At 45.6% G+C, this 15351-nt stretch overlaps 1 protein-coding gene across 5 annotated transcripts in view; it reads right to left on the bottom strand.

Moving 5' to 3' along the window:
• ARHGAP22 (Rho GTPase activating protein 22) overlaps nucleotides 1–15351 on the bottom strand; it is a gene marked incomplete at its 5' end in the record, with an annotated part of 141371 nt that overhangs the window by 82636 nt on the left and 43384 nt on the right. The window lies entirely within an intron of this gene.

The following is a 15351-nucleotide window of genomic DNA, read 5'->3' as shown; positions in this document are numbered from 1 at the left end:
AATTAACAGTTACTTTCTTGCTAGGGACCCTGGAGCTACTGGGAATAAATTAGGACCGCAGCCCCAGGCTGAGGAAGTGCACTCAGTGGAGGGTGTGGGTGAGATCCATCACTGACTAATGAGGTGGGTCTCTGGTATTTGCTGTTTCAGTAACTGTCTCTGTAATTCTGGGCACTTCACTTTTTTATTCTCTGTGCCTCAATATCTGTCACCTATAAAATGGGAGTAACAATATTGCCAATGACATTACTTTCTACTCTAGCTAAATGGAAAGGCAGTAATGGCTACTGCTTATGGAGTTGTACAGTATTCTTGGCTCTTTGTCTAAATTATTGGATCTAATCTTTCCAGAATCCCCCCTGGGGGTAGGCAGCACTATTCCCATCCTCGTGGATGAGCAGATGGAGGTAGAGCTATAAGGCAGTCAGCCCCCTTGTCCTACTGCTAGCAGGGGGAGCGGGACTCGAAGCCAGGTATGGTATGTCTGATGCAGCACTTTGCCTCCCCACATCTATGATAGCAGCTGTCAGCTGACTTGGTGGGTGGGGAGTCATCCCGGGGTGCAGGCTGTGTCTGGGGGACCCACATCTCACCTCTCACTCAAGTGAGCCCCAGTGTGGCCCCCATCATTGCAAGGGGCCTCAGAACTGATCTTTGGCTGCCCAGAGCTCTCCCACCTCCCAATGGTACAGCTTTGACATTTGTTAACACTGTGAGAAGACACATAAGGAGTCAGTATGAAGGATCCAGGTGAAGCTTTCAGGGAAGGTCTCAACCTTGAATGCCATTGGAATCACCCCAGGGCTTATTAAATCACAGAGAACTGGGCCCAGGGGTGTCTTGCTAAATGTTTAGGAACAGCTCTCTGGAGACAATAAGGATCCCTGATTTGTCGTGTTTGCCAACATCTGTGATATAAACACCTGCAAGGCTCACTTTCATGACAACAGCCCAGTGTTTCTACCACACAGACACAGCAGAGGCCGAGAACCCCAGGAGCACAGGTAGCATACCTTAGTTTCTTCAAATATAAAATGAGGATTTGCATCATGAGGTTGTTAAGAAGACTGAATCACTCGATATTTGCCTACTGCCCTTGGAGAGCTAGGTCTTGCCTGAGTTGTTCTGCTTTCAATGAGAACAGGTTACAGGAAAAGGGGTACTTACCCCTACACCCCTAGACTAGAGAGTCCAACGTCCCCCTGAGGCACCCAAAGTGAGACACTCCTCCTTTGGAGGAGACCAGTGGGCCTTACCGCAGTGTCTGCTCTGAGGATTTCATCAGCTAATGTCTTTAGAGGCCTGGGTTCAGTGCCTGTTGTTGTGACTTATGAATCATCACATAGGCAAGGAGTGGGGTCTGTTTATAATCATTTTATGGGAACTGCTGTATACACACACACTTGTATACACATATGTACACCTGTACATATACACATACATAAACATTTAAAAATAACTATAGGGGTTTGTAATTATTGTGACTTTGACACTTAGGTGGGATTCAGACAGCCCCTTTCATGGGCTGAGACCTGGTTTTCTTACCTGTAAAACTGAGGAAATAAACCTCTGACCATATTCACCTAGGCTGTCTCAGCTAGTGCTCTGAGAGCATTGAAGACTGAATGAATATGAGCACTTGTCATAGCTATGATTTTAAACCCTATTTTGGCCACTCAGCTTATTTGCATTGTTTCTAGGAAAATCCCCCTCTTCCAATAATACCACAGCTCAGGCTACAAAATAAGGTCTGATGAAGACTCAGGAGCCCCAGAATGTGAGGGGCACATTCAGTTTGCACATTGGGGACCTCCTGCAGAGTCGGGGATGTGGCACCTCTCCCACTTGTCTAAGTTTTGGAGCTCACAGTCGTTCTGAGATCTTCCCTCTCTACTTTAGTTCTCTCTCCAACCTGATCAAAGGTTATTTCTCTGGGAAATCCTTACATTTCATCTTGTCCAGGGGGAGACTGTCTGAAGAACCAGCTTCTGAAATGCTTCTTAGGGAGAGCATGATAAGATTTTTCCAGCGGCAGCATCTTAGAAAATTGCAGACACATTTGTAAAAGCATTCACTCAGGGTTCCTTATCTCCTATTATTCTGATTGTGGCCTCAGATCAATCTTAAAAAGCTTTAGCCATCTGACACCCAACCAGGAACTGAACCACTCCAAATTTTAAATAAATAACACAGATCAGAATGATGGTCAGTGCCAAGTAGGGTAACATCCTCCTCCTTCCTTATCACACAGGCCTGAAACCATGGTCCATTACTGTCTAAACTGCAGATGTTAAAAAAAGCACCCTAAAAGTTGGAGACAAATTGCTTCTTGGTTGACACACCTTCCCTCCCAAAGGAGTTGAGATGAGTCACTTGTTCAGCCTCTTTCTTTGCTCAGAACTTTGTCCTGAAGCTTCTCCCAACAGATTCCAGAGTGATGTTGCCTCCCTCACACTCCAGATGCACATGGTGTGTCCACATGTCATATCCATGTGTCTCTATGTCTGCTTCACCACTGTGCATCTGGCTATACCTGGTCTCCCTCAAGAGCCTGTTACTACGTGAGGCTTGTTCTGAGGGGCAGAATGTTGGAGGGTTAGCACTGTGCTTTGCAGGAAGCAGGAGCTTAGGGGATCTGAACACCAGTTCCCTGAAACTGCCTGCACCTGCCCAGTCATGCTACAGCTCCCGAAGCTCTCACTGCAGGACTGCCCAGCCTGGGGCCAGAGCCCACAAAAGTCCATCTGGGGTCCAAGGATGAGTCTAGGGGCAGGACCCTGGGGCAGACTTGCAGCTCGAAGCTTGGGGTATGAGCAGAAGCCTCAGGAACCCAAATCCCTCAGAGTTAATAGGCTCTCCCAGCCCCTGAGAGTGGCTTTTCCAGGGTGGTTGGTTCTACTCCAGGTCCTGGTTTTCCCTCCAGTTAGTTCTGTGCCACTCCATGATCCTGATCTAAACTCTACTCCGTATCACGTACCCCTGAACTGCCCGAGTCATTCCTGGAGACCACCCCTTCAGGTAGGGACGTCTCACTGAATTCCTAAGCTTGTAGAAGATCATGTGTTAGGCTGATCCTGGCACTGTGAAACCTTGGGCTCCCCTGGGCAAGTGGTCCCAAATGAACCCTTGGGTTCAGCCTCTCTCCCCCTGGTGCCCTCCTTGTGAATTATAAAGCCTGTGGCCATGAGGATGAGATGTGATGCACATGGGGAAGTGTGCAAAGTAGCTCAGTGGATTTGGTATCCTGCCTCACTATGTCCCAGTGGCATGGCCTGTGTGGGTGGGCCCCCAGGGGTACAGGGGAACTAGTGGGAGGGAAAGGCATAAGAGATCAGGCCCATCTACTTGTGCTATGGGGTGGGGAGGGGCATGGGGGAGCTGCCTGGCCTTCATGGTCAGCTCTGCTGAGCAGGGCATGGCAGATGGTCTGGATTCTGGCCTTGAGCTGTGATGGCCATGGAGTAGCCTTTCCTGCCTGACCATGAAGACCAAGCTGTCCCAAGGTTGGTCCTGCCTGCTCAGCTGACCTGATATGCCTCTGAAGTTTGTTTCTGCCTGCAACACTCACTGTTGGGACATGTCAATGTTGGGCACAAGGGTTGGAAACAGTTCAGTTCTGTCTCATTGCTGAGAGGCCCTGAGCTAGTGTCATGCTCTGGGGTATAAGGTGACTCTGGGCAGAGGGGCCACCATGCTATTCAGTTAAGAACAGGATAGTCTGAGAAACTCATACAGAATCTTTTGCCTTGACCTGTGTCAGGCTGACCTGCTGAGCTGACATGCTGCATTCTGTATAGGATGCGCACGCTTCAACCCAATGCTCTGCAAAAGCCGCAGGTGAGTCAGGAAACACACCCATAATCCTCGGCAGATCGATCAAGACAGGATGCCTCTTTAGAGCCCTACCCAAGTCATCTTGGTTCTGCTGATTAACAGTAGCTTGCATTCTACAGATGTATGGAAGAGCTAGGATACCCCAAATACAATTACAAGTAAGCCATGTCCATCTTGACAATGAATAAAATGTTTTCCATGCTGTCTCAATGTCATTTGACTAATTTCTCTGCCTAGTAATTGACATAACTAATAATTTACTGATCTGTCTTCCAGCTATTCCTGTAAATTAACTGGGTTCAATTGAAAGCCAAAGGATTGATCTATTATAAGTGGGAGATAGTTAAGTACAGTAAGCTAATATTTCTGCTGACTTAAATTAGCAGACCCTGAGAGAAGCTCATTACATTTGCATGAATAGCCCACAGTACTGAAGGAAACACAGATGTCATTTTTAGAAGATGAAGATCCATTCTGTAGACAGCCTCATTCTGAGTGCTAACGAATGCAGGGGCAGCTAAGACACTTGGTCACTTGTGATTTATACACTCCTGAACATGTCATCAGGCTTTTAATAACTTGATTTTCTTTCCCTACAACAAGGGCAAAATACTAGCATATGAATACTAATTTAGGTACTCATAAGGTATTGCTGATAGTATCAGCCCAGGGGCTGATAGTATCATTCTAGGAGAACCTTTGGTAAATGGTATAATATAAGCTTTAAAATAAATATTTTGGAATGCAGAAAAATTTGTTTTAGCTAGATATTATTTACAAATAAGTTGGCAGCTACTGTCATTTGAATTTAGTTCATAAATTTTGATTCAATTTAAAATAACTTGATTGGAATTTTCACTTTTGTCTAATATTGGTGAGTTATATTTCTCAAATAGCTGACAAAATAGAAAGCATCCCTTAAAAAACAAATTATGATATCTGAACTTAAATAAATGATGACGCTCTCTTTTCATAAGACTCCAGTGAATAATTCTTCAAAAAAAGCAGCATTTGAAGTTGTCCCCATGGACATTTTAAACAAGAAAACATTTATTGTTGAATTTTTCTTCTGCAGCACTAATGACAATGCTAATAAGTCCTCAATTAGCTCGCGGTGAGTCCTAATACACACACTCCGCAGACGCAGCCCCTGAGCTGTCCTGAGTGGCAAGCGGGCCTGTGTGGTGCTTCGGTGCATTTCTCTCACATTTGTGTGGATTCACGTGTGTTCACTCTGCCCACAGAGGGGGCCTGGAATTTACTGTGCCAAGATCGGTGGCAGCAGCAAGGGAGGTGATGAGACTCTTAGCTCTTCTTGAACAGAGGCTTTCAGGTGGGAAATGTGAAGGAGGAAGTGAAGTCAAACTTTTCAGACTTCTCAGAAGTCAGGGGCAAACGGGCCAATTGGAGACACCAGCTGCACAGGCCCAGGGGCACCAGGGTCTGTCCCCATCAGCAATCTTGCCACCAGCTGTACCCCCACAAAGATCTTCCTGGGGTGCCACAGTTGAGCTCCACATAAAATGACCACTTACATCTGAGAGTGGGCCAACAGCAGGAATTCTGGGATGCCCGCTGGCCCTGCTCTGGCCAAACTCCTAGAGCTTGTCTGCCTCTTCAGCTTTGTGCTTTACTCATCCGGAATGGAACCTCTGAAAACCACTATGGTTTGGCTGACTCTTCTTATCGTTCCTCTGTTCCTCCTTGTCTTAAACCGTCTCCACTGACTTTTAGCTATTAGAGCTGAAAGGGCCCTTGGAGATCATCTCTGGCTAACTTTTCACCCAATGATCAACTTTTCTAGAAGGTACTTAACCAAGGCATGGTTTGCCCTCGGCCTGCTGAGCACCAGGATGGGAGCTTACCACTGCCCAGCCAATCACCCCCTTGGACAGAGTGCTTTTCATGTATGGGGGGACTGGTCACCTCTGTGCAATTCCATCTCTCCTGACCACAGCTTCTGGAAGTTCACAGAATAAACTAGTCTTGTTCTCATGAGGCTGCAGTGTTTGATTTGATGCCCTCCCTTAGATTTCTCTTCTCCAGATAAGTTAGTCAGGTGTTTAGACGCCTCACACCCTGGCTGCCTGCTCCTGCCATGCCAGAAGCGCAGAGCTGGGAAGGGAGGCTCTGCCTCCAGGTGTGAGCTGTGACCACGGCAGTACTCAGGGGGCTTCCCTCCTTTGTTCTGACTTCTGTGCATCTCAGTACAACCCATGGTTCTCACTGTTAAGCTATACTGACCTTACAACTAATTAAAACTCTGCTTTATTTGACCTATTCTTTAAGTCTCTCCATTCTGTGAAATTGAGTGTTTTCCAAACCAAATGGAGGACTTTATGTTTTAGATTAATAATTTCCCATGAAACCAGTCTATCAAGACTATTTTGAGTTCATGCTGTTTTTCACCTTTGTTGTTCCTTCCAGCTCTGTAAAGTCACTAAGAATGTATTTGGCTTTTTTAATGTCATCAAAAACAACACACAGGAGCCCACTGATTAAGAGAGTAGGTTCCAGAATCAGACTGTTTAGTTTGGGATCTTGGCCCTAGCACTTAATGACTTTATGTTAATTCAAACAAATCACTAAACTCCTCTGTGCTTCAGTGTCCTTATTTGGAAAGTGGGGATAGTAGTTACTCCTAAGTTGTTTCAGCCAAAACTTAGTTGTTTAAAAACAGTGATGTTGTTCATCCCATAACCTAGAATTCAGGCAGAGCTCAGGCAGGCGTTGTTTCCACCTCACGGGCATTCTGGCAGTGGAATGGTCCAGAAGGTCCAAGAAGACCTCGCGGATCTATCAGGCTATTGTGGTCACTTCTCCACACTTCCTCATCACTGCATGGTCCCACAAGCACCCTACAGCATTGGCAGTGGCTTTCTAGAGCAAACGCTAGAGCTGCCGGACTTCACCAAGGCCAAACCCAGAAGTCACACAGTGTCACTTCTGTCTCATACAATTGGTCAAATGGTGACAAGGACAGCTCAGGGGCAGAGGAGGGGAGTGTACTCCACTGCTTGGGGTGTGTGCATAGGGAGGCAGGAATGGATGGAGGTCACCCTTGGACACAATCTAACATACACCTCATAAGGCTGTTGTGAGAATTAGAGCAAGTTAATGCATGTGAAGCATTGAGAGCTGTGCCTGGTTCATAATGCAAATAAATGTTAGTTTTTATTTAGCTCCAAACCCACGAAGTAAAGCAGAGCCAAAAAGTAAAGAGAGTTTGACTTCACTGCTTACTAACTAGTAATTAGAGAAGGTATTTTTCTCTCTGAGCCTCAGTTTCCTCTTGATGAGAAGAACCAAAGTAAAGAGAGCCACAGCAGGACTTCCTGAATTGAATAAACTGAATTGAATAAACTGCTTGAATAAACTGAATGACTTGCTCGTCCTTCACTGGGCACGGCTCTGCCTGGGAACAAGGCCACCGCCAAGCTGTTCCCTACAAGTTTCATCTTACCCTCACAGCAGTCTTCTAAAGTAGGCATGGATCTTCTCAGTAAGAGGAAACTGAGGCTCAGAGAGAAAAATACCTTTTCAAGTGACTAGTTAGTAAGCAGTGAAGCCAAGCTCCTGAAATATGACATTTTTCTCAACCATATGGGATTTGGTAAAATGACATGTTGAGTCCCAGACACCCACAAACCCAGGTTTCTCACTGAAAAAGGCAATGCAGACCATGTGCATCATGGCCTACCACAATGCCTGCCACCAAGGAGCCCTAGGAGTTTAGGTGATCCCATTTGTCACCTGCTTTCACATTTCATTTTTGAAATCTTTTTTCCTATTTTTGCTTCTTGGAGGTGTTCTATTTGAGATCCTATTCTAAGGATTATATTAATCTTGTATCTGAAAGTTGAGGCAACACTGACACCACATCCTCAGCTTCCATTTTTCTAACACTTAGTCCAGCTGGGTCTCTAAAACATCACAAGGGAGCAATAGAGGCTTCAGTGCTCTGATCACACATAATACTCTTTGTGGATAAATGGGATTTGAACCTCAGTTCGCTGATTCCAAAAATTTCCCCCCATTACAGTATGTGACTTTTGATTCAATCTTTCCGAGCATCACTTTATCTGTGCAACAGAAATTCATTGCATTTACCCTTTTAAAGTTGCTCTGAGGCTCAAAGAAAATGCCAAAAAACCAAAAGGTATTTATTGAGCTTCTACTATGTGCCAGGCACTGTTCTAGACAGTGAGGACACAGAAGTAAACAAAGCGAATTCCTGATTTTGATCAGTTGACAATTTATAGGGGAAGGCAATCAATAAGCCCCTTGTCAAACATCAGGCACTTTATGAAAACAATGATCTATTTTCCCACTAAGGATCTAACACAACATTGGGTCCGAGTGCTCACTCATTCATTCAATTTATTTATTTATTTATTCATTCAATTATTCATGTAAGCATCAAATATTACTATCAATCTATCAATTATGTGTCATGCACTGAGTGAGGTGGTGGGAAAAGTGGAAAGACAGACTGAGGCTGTGCTTGAATGGACTGTCTAGTCTAGAATGGGGAAGAGAGGTAACTGTCATCTTAGAAAGAGGAAAGAGGAGAGTCCATGCTCCCTGCCCCACCTAATGAAGGGTGGAGCAGAGAAGCAGTGAGGGGAAGCTAAAAAGGACTTGGGAGAGAGGACTGAGGGAGAAGGCTTGGGGGAGAAAGGTAGAGCAGAGAGACATGTGAAGAAAAAGCTGCATTTGTTTCTCAGCCTTGGACTTGCACCAGGGACTTGAGGGACATGGAAGGAGACACTTGGAAGAGACATGGGTGAGAAACCCAGGGGGAGGCTGACAATGGCAGCCTTTATGTTGACTTGTACTTTGATTTTGCTCTTTTCCTTCCAGAGTTGCCTGACCCCTTGTGCCCCTTTCCTATGGGTTCCCCACCAGAAGGGGCCTTAGACATGTGGCAAGCTTTCCTGCTTCAGTGATCTTGCTTTGGACAAATCCTGTTTGGCTGGGCATTTACCCATGAGGGGATGGGTAACTTTGGGTGTGCTATGGGAGAGCTATTATTATCCTTTCTCTCCTCGCTATGCCATGCACATTAATTCTATTAAAGGTCTTTTCTATTAAAGGTCTTATGCACTAAGAGTATGTTTTGTCTTTATGCAGTGGCAGAACCCATTTAGAACATGCAAGTTTGAGGCTCTTGGGGTGCCACTGTGTTAGTCTGCTCCTAACACAGACATTAAACTAAGAAAGTGCTATAAAAAATAAGCAATATTAACAGGATCAGTAGTAATAATCATGACCTCTTGGCTGGTGAGTGGCAGTTTACAACTTACAAGGGATGCTCAGTTGGCATCTGCTAAGTCAAATTCAGCTAAGCTCACTTGATGAAGACTAGAGGTGAAGGGACCTTGATACGTTGGTTGCCCTGGGACTTGTTGTGAGCATGGGATGGGCCCTGGCCAGCCTGAAAGCATCTTTATTACATCCCCAGATCATGCTGAGATAAAGGCCATGATGGGTGGAGTCTTAAACAGCTGAAGTTGTGAGGTCCTGCAGGGAGACATTGAACAGCCCGGGACAGCTGCTTCCCAGCAGCCCATTGCACCTCTGTCAGACACCAGGCGCCAAGGGCTAGAGTACCCATTAACTTAGGCCTGGTGCCGCCTTCCAGTTCCCTCATCCATAAAATGGAGACAATCCAGGTACCTCCTTCAGGGGTGAGGACCCAAGGAACCAATTCATGACAGCACCACTTTTTGTTTGATGTTCGAGTCTGGTAAACAAGTGAGGAATGGCTGCTTGCTGGAACATTCCCTGTGACCTTTAAGCTCTGGGGTCAGGTAGCCTCTCTTTTCTCTCTGAGGTTTCCTCTTTCTTAAAGATTTCTGGTTTCTGATTGTCCAATATTAATGTTCACTCCAGAAGACCATCTGCTTTCCCATCCATCTTGTCTCTCCTCCCAATTCCAAGCTTTTACTCTAAATTAAATCAAAATTTAAATCAATCTTCTCTTTCACTGCAGAGCTTCCATCGTTTATTCTCCTGGAAAACATACACACACACACACACACACACACAAGAACCAGCCTGCTGTCAAAGTGATTTTTAAATTGCTCTGCCAGAACCTACAGCTGCATCAGCCACACAGGCATAGAATCAAATCAGCGTCACCTCCCACGCTTTGTGCCCCACTGCTTCCAAGGCCCCACACCCTTGCTCGAGTATGTAGCAGTTTTCTTGGTTACACAGGATGTTAGGGATGTGTGGCCAACAGCTAGCCATGATGGACGTACGCTCTATGACTGTGCAGTTGAGGGGTGACTTTCCTCCTGGAGCTCAGTCCCAGACCTTCACAGCTCCCCAATACAGCCAGTAGAACAAGGACTCAACCCAGGGGAAGGTAGTAGAGGGGGTGGCAATCAAGCCCAGCCACGTTCAACTTCCTGTCCCATGTCTGTAATTTGTGTTTTGGGTAATGGGATAAGACTCAGGCCCTACACTTCTGGGTGCCCCCTCAGGTGTGAGTTGGTGGGCACACAACACCCCACCAGGTTCATTTTCACCTCCAAAGTGCCAGGCCAGCTCTGCAGAACCAGGCTCCTGGACTCTGGATGAGGGAGTCCTTTGTCCACCCTACTTGATTGCCTTTCTGGTTACCTGAAGAACACTCTAGGGCTGTGGCCCTGTGTCATTCTTGTTTGATTGTAGTTTTTCATTTCTTATTTATACTTTTTTAAAATTTGTACTTGACTAAAGTTTCACTGTGAGAAATTAAAATAATATAAACTTCAAATTTACTAGTACCTCACTGTCCATGCCCTCCTCACAGCTTTGACTTGTCATACTTCTATTCAGAAAATTGCCCAAGTAAATTATTTCAGTTTTGCCTCCCCGGTGGCGCAGTGGGTTAGCACAGTGCTGTGAGGCTGTCCACAGCCCCTGCAGTGCGGGTTCGATTCCCAGCTGGCCAGGGAGATACCCACATGGTGAAGCAGATCTCTCCTGTCTCGCCCGCTGCTCCCCTCAGTAGTGTATTTCAGTCATTCTGCCTGTTCTGCTCCCTGCTCTGTCTCTGATGAATCCTCTCACCTTCCTGTGCCTCTGGCCTATACCCCAGCTCTTGTATAAAAATAAATAAATCTTTAAAAAAATTATTTCAGTTTTACTACACTTAAAAAAAAAACAGTGAGGGGCCTCCCCGGTGGCGCAGCGGTTGAGCGCTGGGTTGCGAAGCTGCCCGCGGACTCTCTGGCGCCGGTTCGATCCCCGGCTGCTCCCCGGCCACCAGAGGAGGGTCCCACATGTCGCGCAGACCTCTCCTGCGTTGCCCGCTGCTCCCCTCAGCAGTGTACTTCGGTCCTTCTGCCTGCTCTGCTCCCCGCTCTGGCTCTGGTGAATTCTCTCACCCTCCCGCGCTTCTGACTGTGCCCAGTGCATGTATAAACAAAACAAACAAACAAACAAATAAAATAAAATAAAACATGCCTCTATTAAAAAAAAAAAACAGTGAAAGTTCTATCTGAACGAAGTTTAAAGAATCACAGTTCTCTCAGTCACTACTTTCAGCTCTTTTAGATGAGTTCTTTTTCTTTTTTTCCCCTGTTTATTTCTAAATAACATGCTCACATATGCTATTTCTTGATTGGAAATTTTAGGTATTACCTATGGAGCACCTGGAAGGTTGAGATTTTGCTTTTCACCCCTCCCCTCTCCAAAATGGGGCTCCTCCCTCCCCTTTGGGTAACAAGGTCAGAGTTTACACTCCCATTCTGGGAAATTTCATCAACAGAAGTATTTCTCTAAGGATTTCTTTCCCATCCTTTCCCTTTTCTCCCTTTCTAGAATTTCTCTTCTGCAGACACTGGGTTGTCTCTCCTTCTGTTATCTTTCTCTTCTTTCTGGGAGATGATAACAAGTTTTTCACCCAACCTTCCTTTTAAGTTGCTGTTTTTGAGATCTCAGTTCTTAATTTTTGGGAGAAGGTGGGTTCTCTGCCTGTCCACTTTATTTTTTTATTTATTTATTTATTTTTTTAAAATGAGCTATTTTTTTTTATAGAGGCATGTTTTTTATTTATTTATTTATTTGCTTGCTTGTTTGTTTGTTTTGTTTTATACATGCACTGGGTACAGTCAGAAGCGCGGGAGGGTGAGAGAATTCACCAGAGCCAGAGCGGGGAGCAGAGCAGGCAGAAGGACCGAAGTACACTGCTGAGGGGAGCAGCGGGCGGCAGGAGAGGTCTGCGCGCCATGCGGGACCCTCCTCCGGTGGCCGGGGAGCGGCCAGGGATCGAACCCGCGCCGCAGAGGCCGCGGGCAGCTTCGCAACCCAGCGCTCAACCGCTGCGCCACCGGGGAGGCCCTGCCTGTCCACTTTAATCGTCTGTGAGAATGTGAATAGTCATTTTATAGAAAAGTTTCCTTCCTCCTGTATAGTTTGGGTTTTGCTTTGTGTGTGTTTGTGTGAGACAGAGAGAGAGACAGAGAGAGAGACAGAGAGAGAGAGAGAGAGAGAGAGAGAGAGAGAGACAGAGAGAATGGGCTGCCAGGGTTGTTTCACTTGGAGAACCCCTGCTGTCACTATATTTTGTTTCTTTCTTCTTGGTCTGTCACATTGTTCACTGAAAATTCTTCATTTCCTTCCTGAGGACTCTCCCTGACTGCTGGACCTGAGAGCCAAATGTGGGATGAGACGGGAAGGGCTAAGTAACTGGTCTGCACGTGAACTTGAACTAAGCCCTCCAGTTCCAGCGTGGTAGTCCCACCAATGACAGGCACATGTCCTCAGTCTGAAGTGTCTCTCTCACTATCACTTTGCTCTTAACTTCTATGTCTTTTTTTTTTTCTTTTGCACTATTGTCAGTGTTCTTGGTCTCTATAATTTCATTTTTTAAAATAAATGGAGAATAATGAGTATTTTCTTTGTTTATATATGTTGCTAGGAGTTCATAGCTGCTCTATTTTCTTGGTAGCTTATTACTTATATTATTGTGAAATATTTATCTGCTCTCTTTATTCTTATCAACCTGAATTCTATTTTATTGAATTTGTTTTATTTTATTTTTGTTTGATTTTGCTAAGTCCACATTTGCTGGTTTATAGTTTTTTCTGTTGTTTTGTTTTTCAATCTTTTTGTATATTGCTCTCTCATTCTGAAAACTTAGTCATTTAACTTCTGTCTTTTAAGTGACCTATAAATGTGATCTAGGGCCTCCCCGGTGGCTCAGCGGTTGAGTGCTGGGTTGCGAAGCTGCTCACAGCCTCTGCAGCGCCGGTTCGATTCCCGCTCACCGGGTGAGGGTCCCACATGGTGTGCAGACCTCTCCTGCTGCCCGCTGCTCCCCTCAGCAGTGTACTTCCTCACTCTGCTTGCTCTGCTCTCCGCTCTGGCTCTGGTGAGTTCTCTCGCCCTCCCGCGCTTCTGACTGTACCCAGTGCTTGTATGAATAAATAAATAAATCTTTAAAAAAGTAAATAAATAAATGTGATCTATTCACATTTATTATGACAACCTGAATGTTTGCACTAATTCCTTGACATCTTATTGATTTAATTTTTGTTTTTCATTTATATTTCTCTCGTCTATCCCCCAGCTCCCATTTTCTTCTCATTTGTTGAATCGCTTAATTTGTCACTTTTTTTTTCTTTGTTATGTTTTGGAAGTTATTCTTTCCACTTCTATTTGATCTCACTTCTATTCAAAGCCAAGAAACCCACAAGTAAAGGACTGGAATAATTAGGCTTAAAGTAAGTTTTCAAACAGTGGAAATGGACCAACCTGATCAACAAAGGATAGGGAAGGAGTTTTCATAGCCCAAGAAATATTTTAAGCAGAAGCTAAAACCACTAAGATGAAAAAAAAAAAACCAGAATCTTCTATCAGTGAAACTGCAGCATCTGTCTGCTAGAAACTATTAGGGCACAAGTACTGGGAAATGCTAGAGGGACAGGGCACACTTTCAAGTTCTGCTTTAAAGCATCTTTGCCTCATGTTTCCCTCTGAGCTTGTGCAGGCACTTCCCCTTCCTCCTTGCATTTCCCCCAACTCCATGCTCCATGTCCTCTGCTGACCCTCCTTCCAGTGAGGAGGGGAGAGGAGAAGAGATAGGGCTCTGGAGAGAGAACAAGAATGTGGTTGGGAGTGATCCTCACCCTGTGTCATGCACTCTGGGCAGCATCAAGGGTAGCTGGCCATCCCTGTTCTTGACAATTACATCTGCTAGACAGATGACAGGCCGCCTGTCAGGAGGCTGCTCAGCGCCTGGGCACTTCTGTCATTGTTAACAGTGAGCAGGGCACGTTTTTCCAGGAACCAGATATTAAAATTATATCTAGCTCATGCAATTAACTGGAAATTTGTGAGCTATTTTGCCAGCAGGCATGCAGGTTTATGATCATGTGGCAAATGCTAAATGAGCCCAAGTTGACCAACAATTTCTTTGAAATTGGGAATGTGTGCAGTGGGGCTGGTAAGCAGTCAGATTCTGCAGGAAGAGGAATTATGGAAGGAATAAGAGCCCAAGGATTTGGGTGTGTCAGCCAGGCCTAGAGAGGCCAAAGGAGGGGCCTGGTAAGATGCTGGCATCTCCAGAGATGCTGGCTCCGTTAGGAATCCGCTGGCTCCCTGGCCTCGAATATCCTTTTGCAGTTTGGGTTGGGCCCGAGGACTCCTCCTGTGTCCAGAGTGCTGATTGGGATGTCAATACCTCCATTTTATTAGCTGTTTCCACCAGAAACCAATAATGTCTGGGAAAGGTGGTAGGGAAATAAGACGAATGGCCCGTTTGGGAGATCTGGGATAGAGGTTTCTTATGGAACTGCAACTAATAGGTAAGGGCCACCCCAGGGCTCACCCTGCAGGAAGCCTATGCAGTTCCACATGATGCCTGGTTACTCTGTGTACACACTAATTCACTAGGCTCACTTGGTGTCACAATGCAGCCCTCCTAGGAGATGATGCTGTGGGCTGGGCCAGGAGGAAGACTACAGTAAGGTCAGAGGTCATAGGCAAGGTTCTGAGAGACTGGGGACCCCTGGAAACTCTGGCCACAGTCATGTTAGCCAGGAAAGTCAAGACATTGCTGAAGGGCCAATGCTGGTCTTCAACATAAATGCCACACTATGAAGTGTGCAGTGAAGTGGGTAGTTCTGGGCTTTAATAACATTGGTCTTGCTATGTAACACCTTTTGCTTTGAATTAGATTTGTCTTAGAAAGGGGAACTCGCCATACTACCATGGATGAAAACCAGTACTCCATTCCAGAAACAGAAGGAACCATCAGAAAGAATGCACTGAAGATAGAAGCTAATTATGTTGCCACTGAGCCCTGTCGTGAGGCCTCCTCCTTCCTGAGTCAAGACTCCATCTTCTTCAAGGAAGGACCCCACATGGTGGAGAAATGTTAAAGACATACTTCTACCAAACTGACACTTCCTCCTTGATATACTCAGAAGAATTGAAAGAGGGGTTGAAAGACTCAGTTTCTTTGTGTGGGGCAACATGATCCCACACTGCAGTAACTACTCACACCTGGCAGGGCACCCA

Source organism: Talpa europaea (genome assembly GCF_964194135.1).
Source record: "Talpa europaea genome assembly, chromosome: 10".
Classification (NCBI taxonomy): domain Eukaryota; kingdom Metazoa; phylum Chordata; class Mammalia; order Eulipotyphla; family Talpidae; genus Talpa; species Talpa europaea.
Note: the sequence above shows the minus strand (reverse complement) of the source record. Positions and strands in the feature narration are given on the sequence as shown.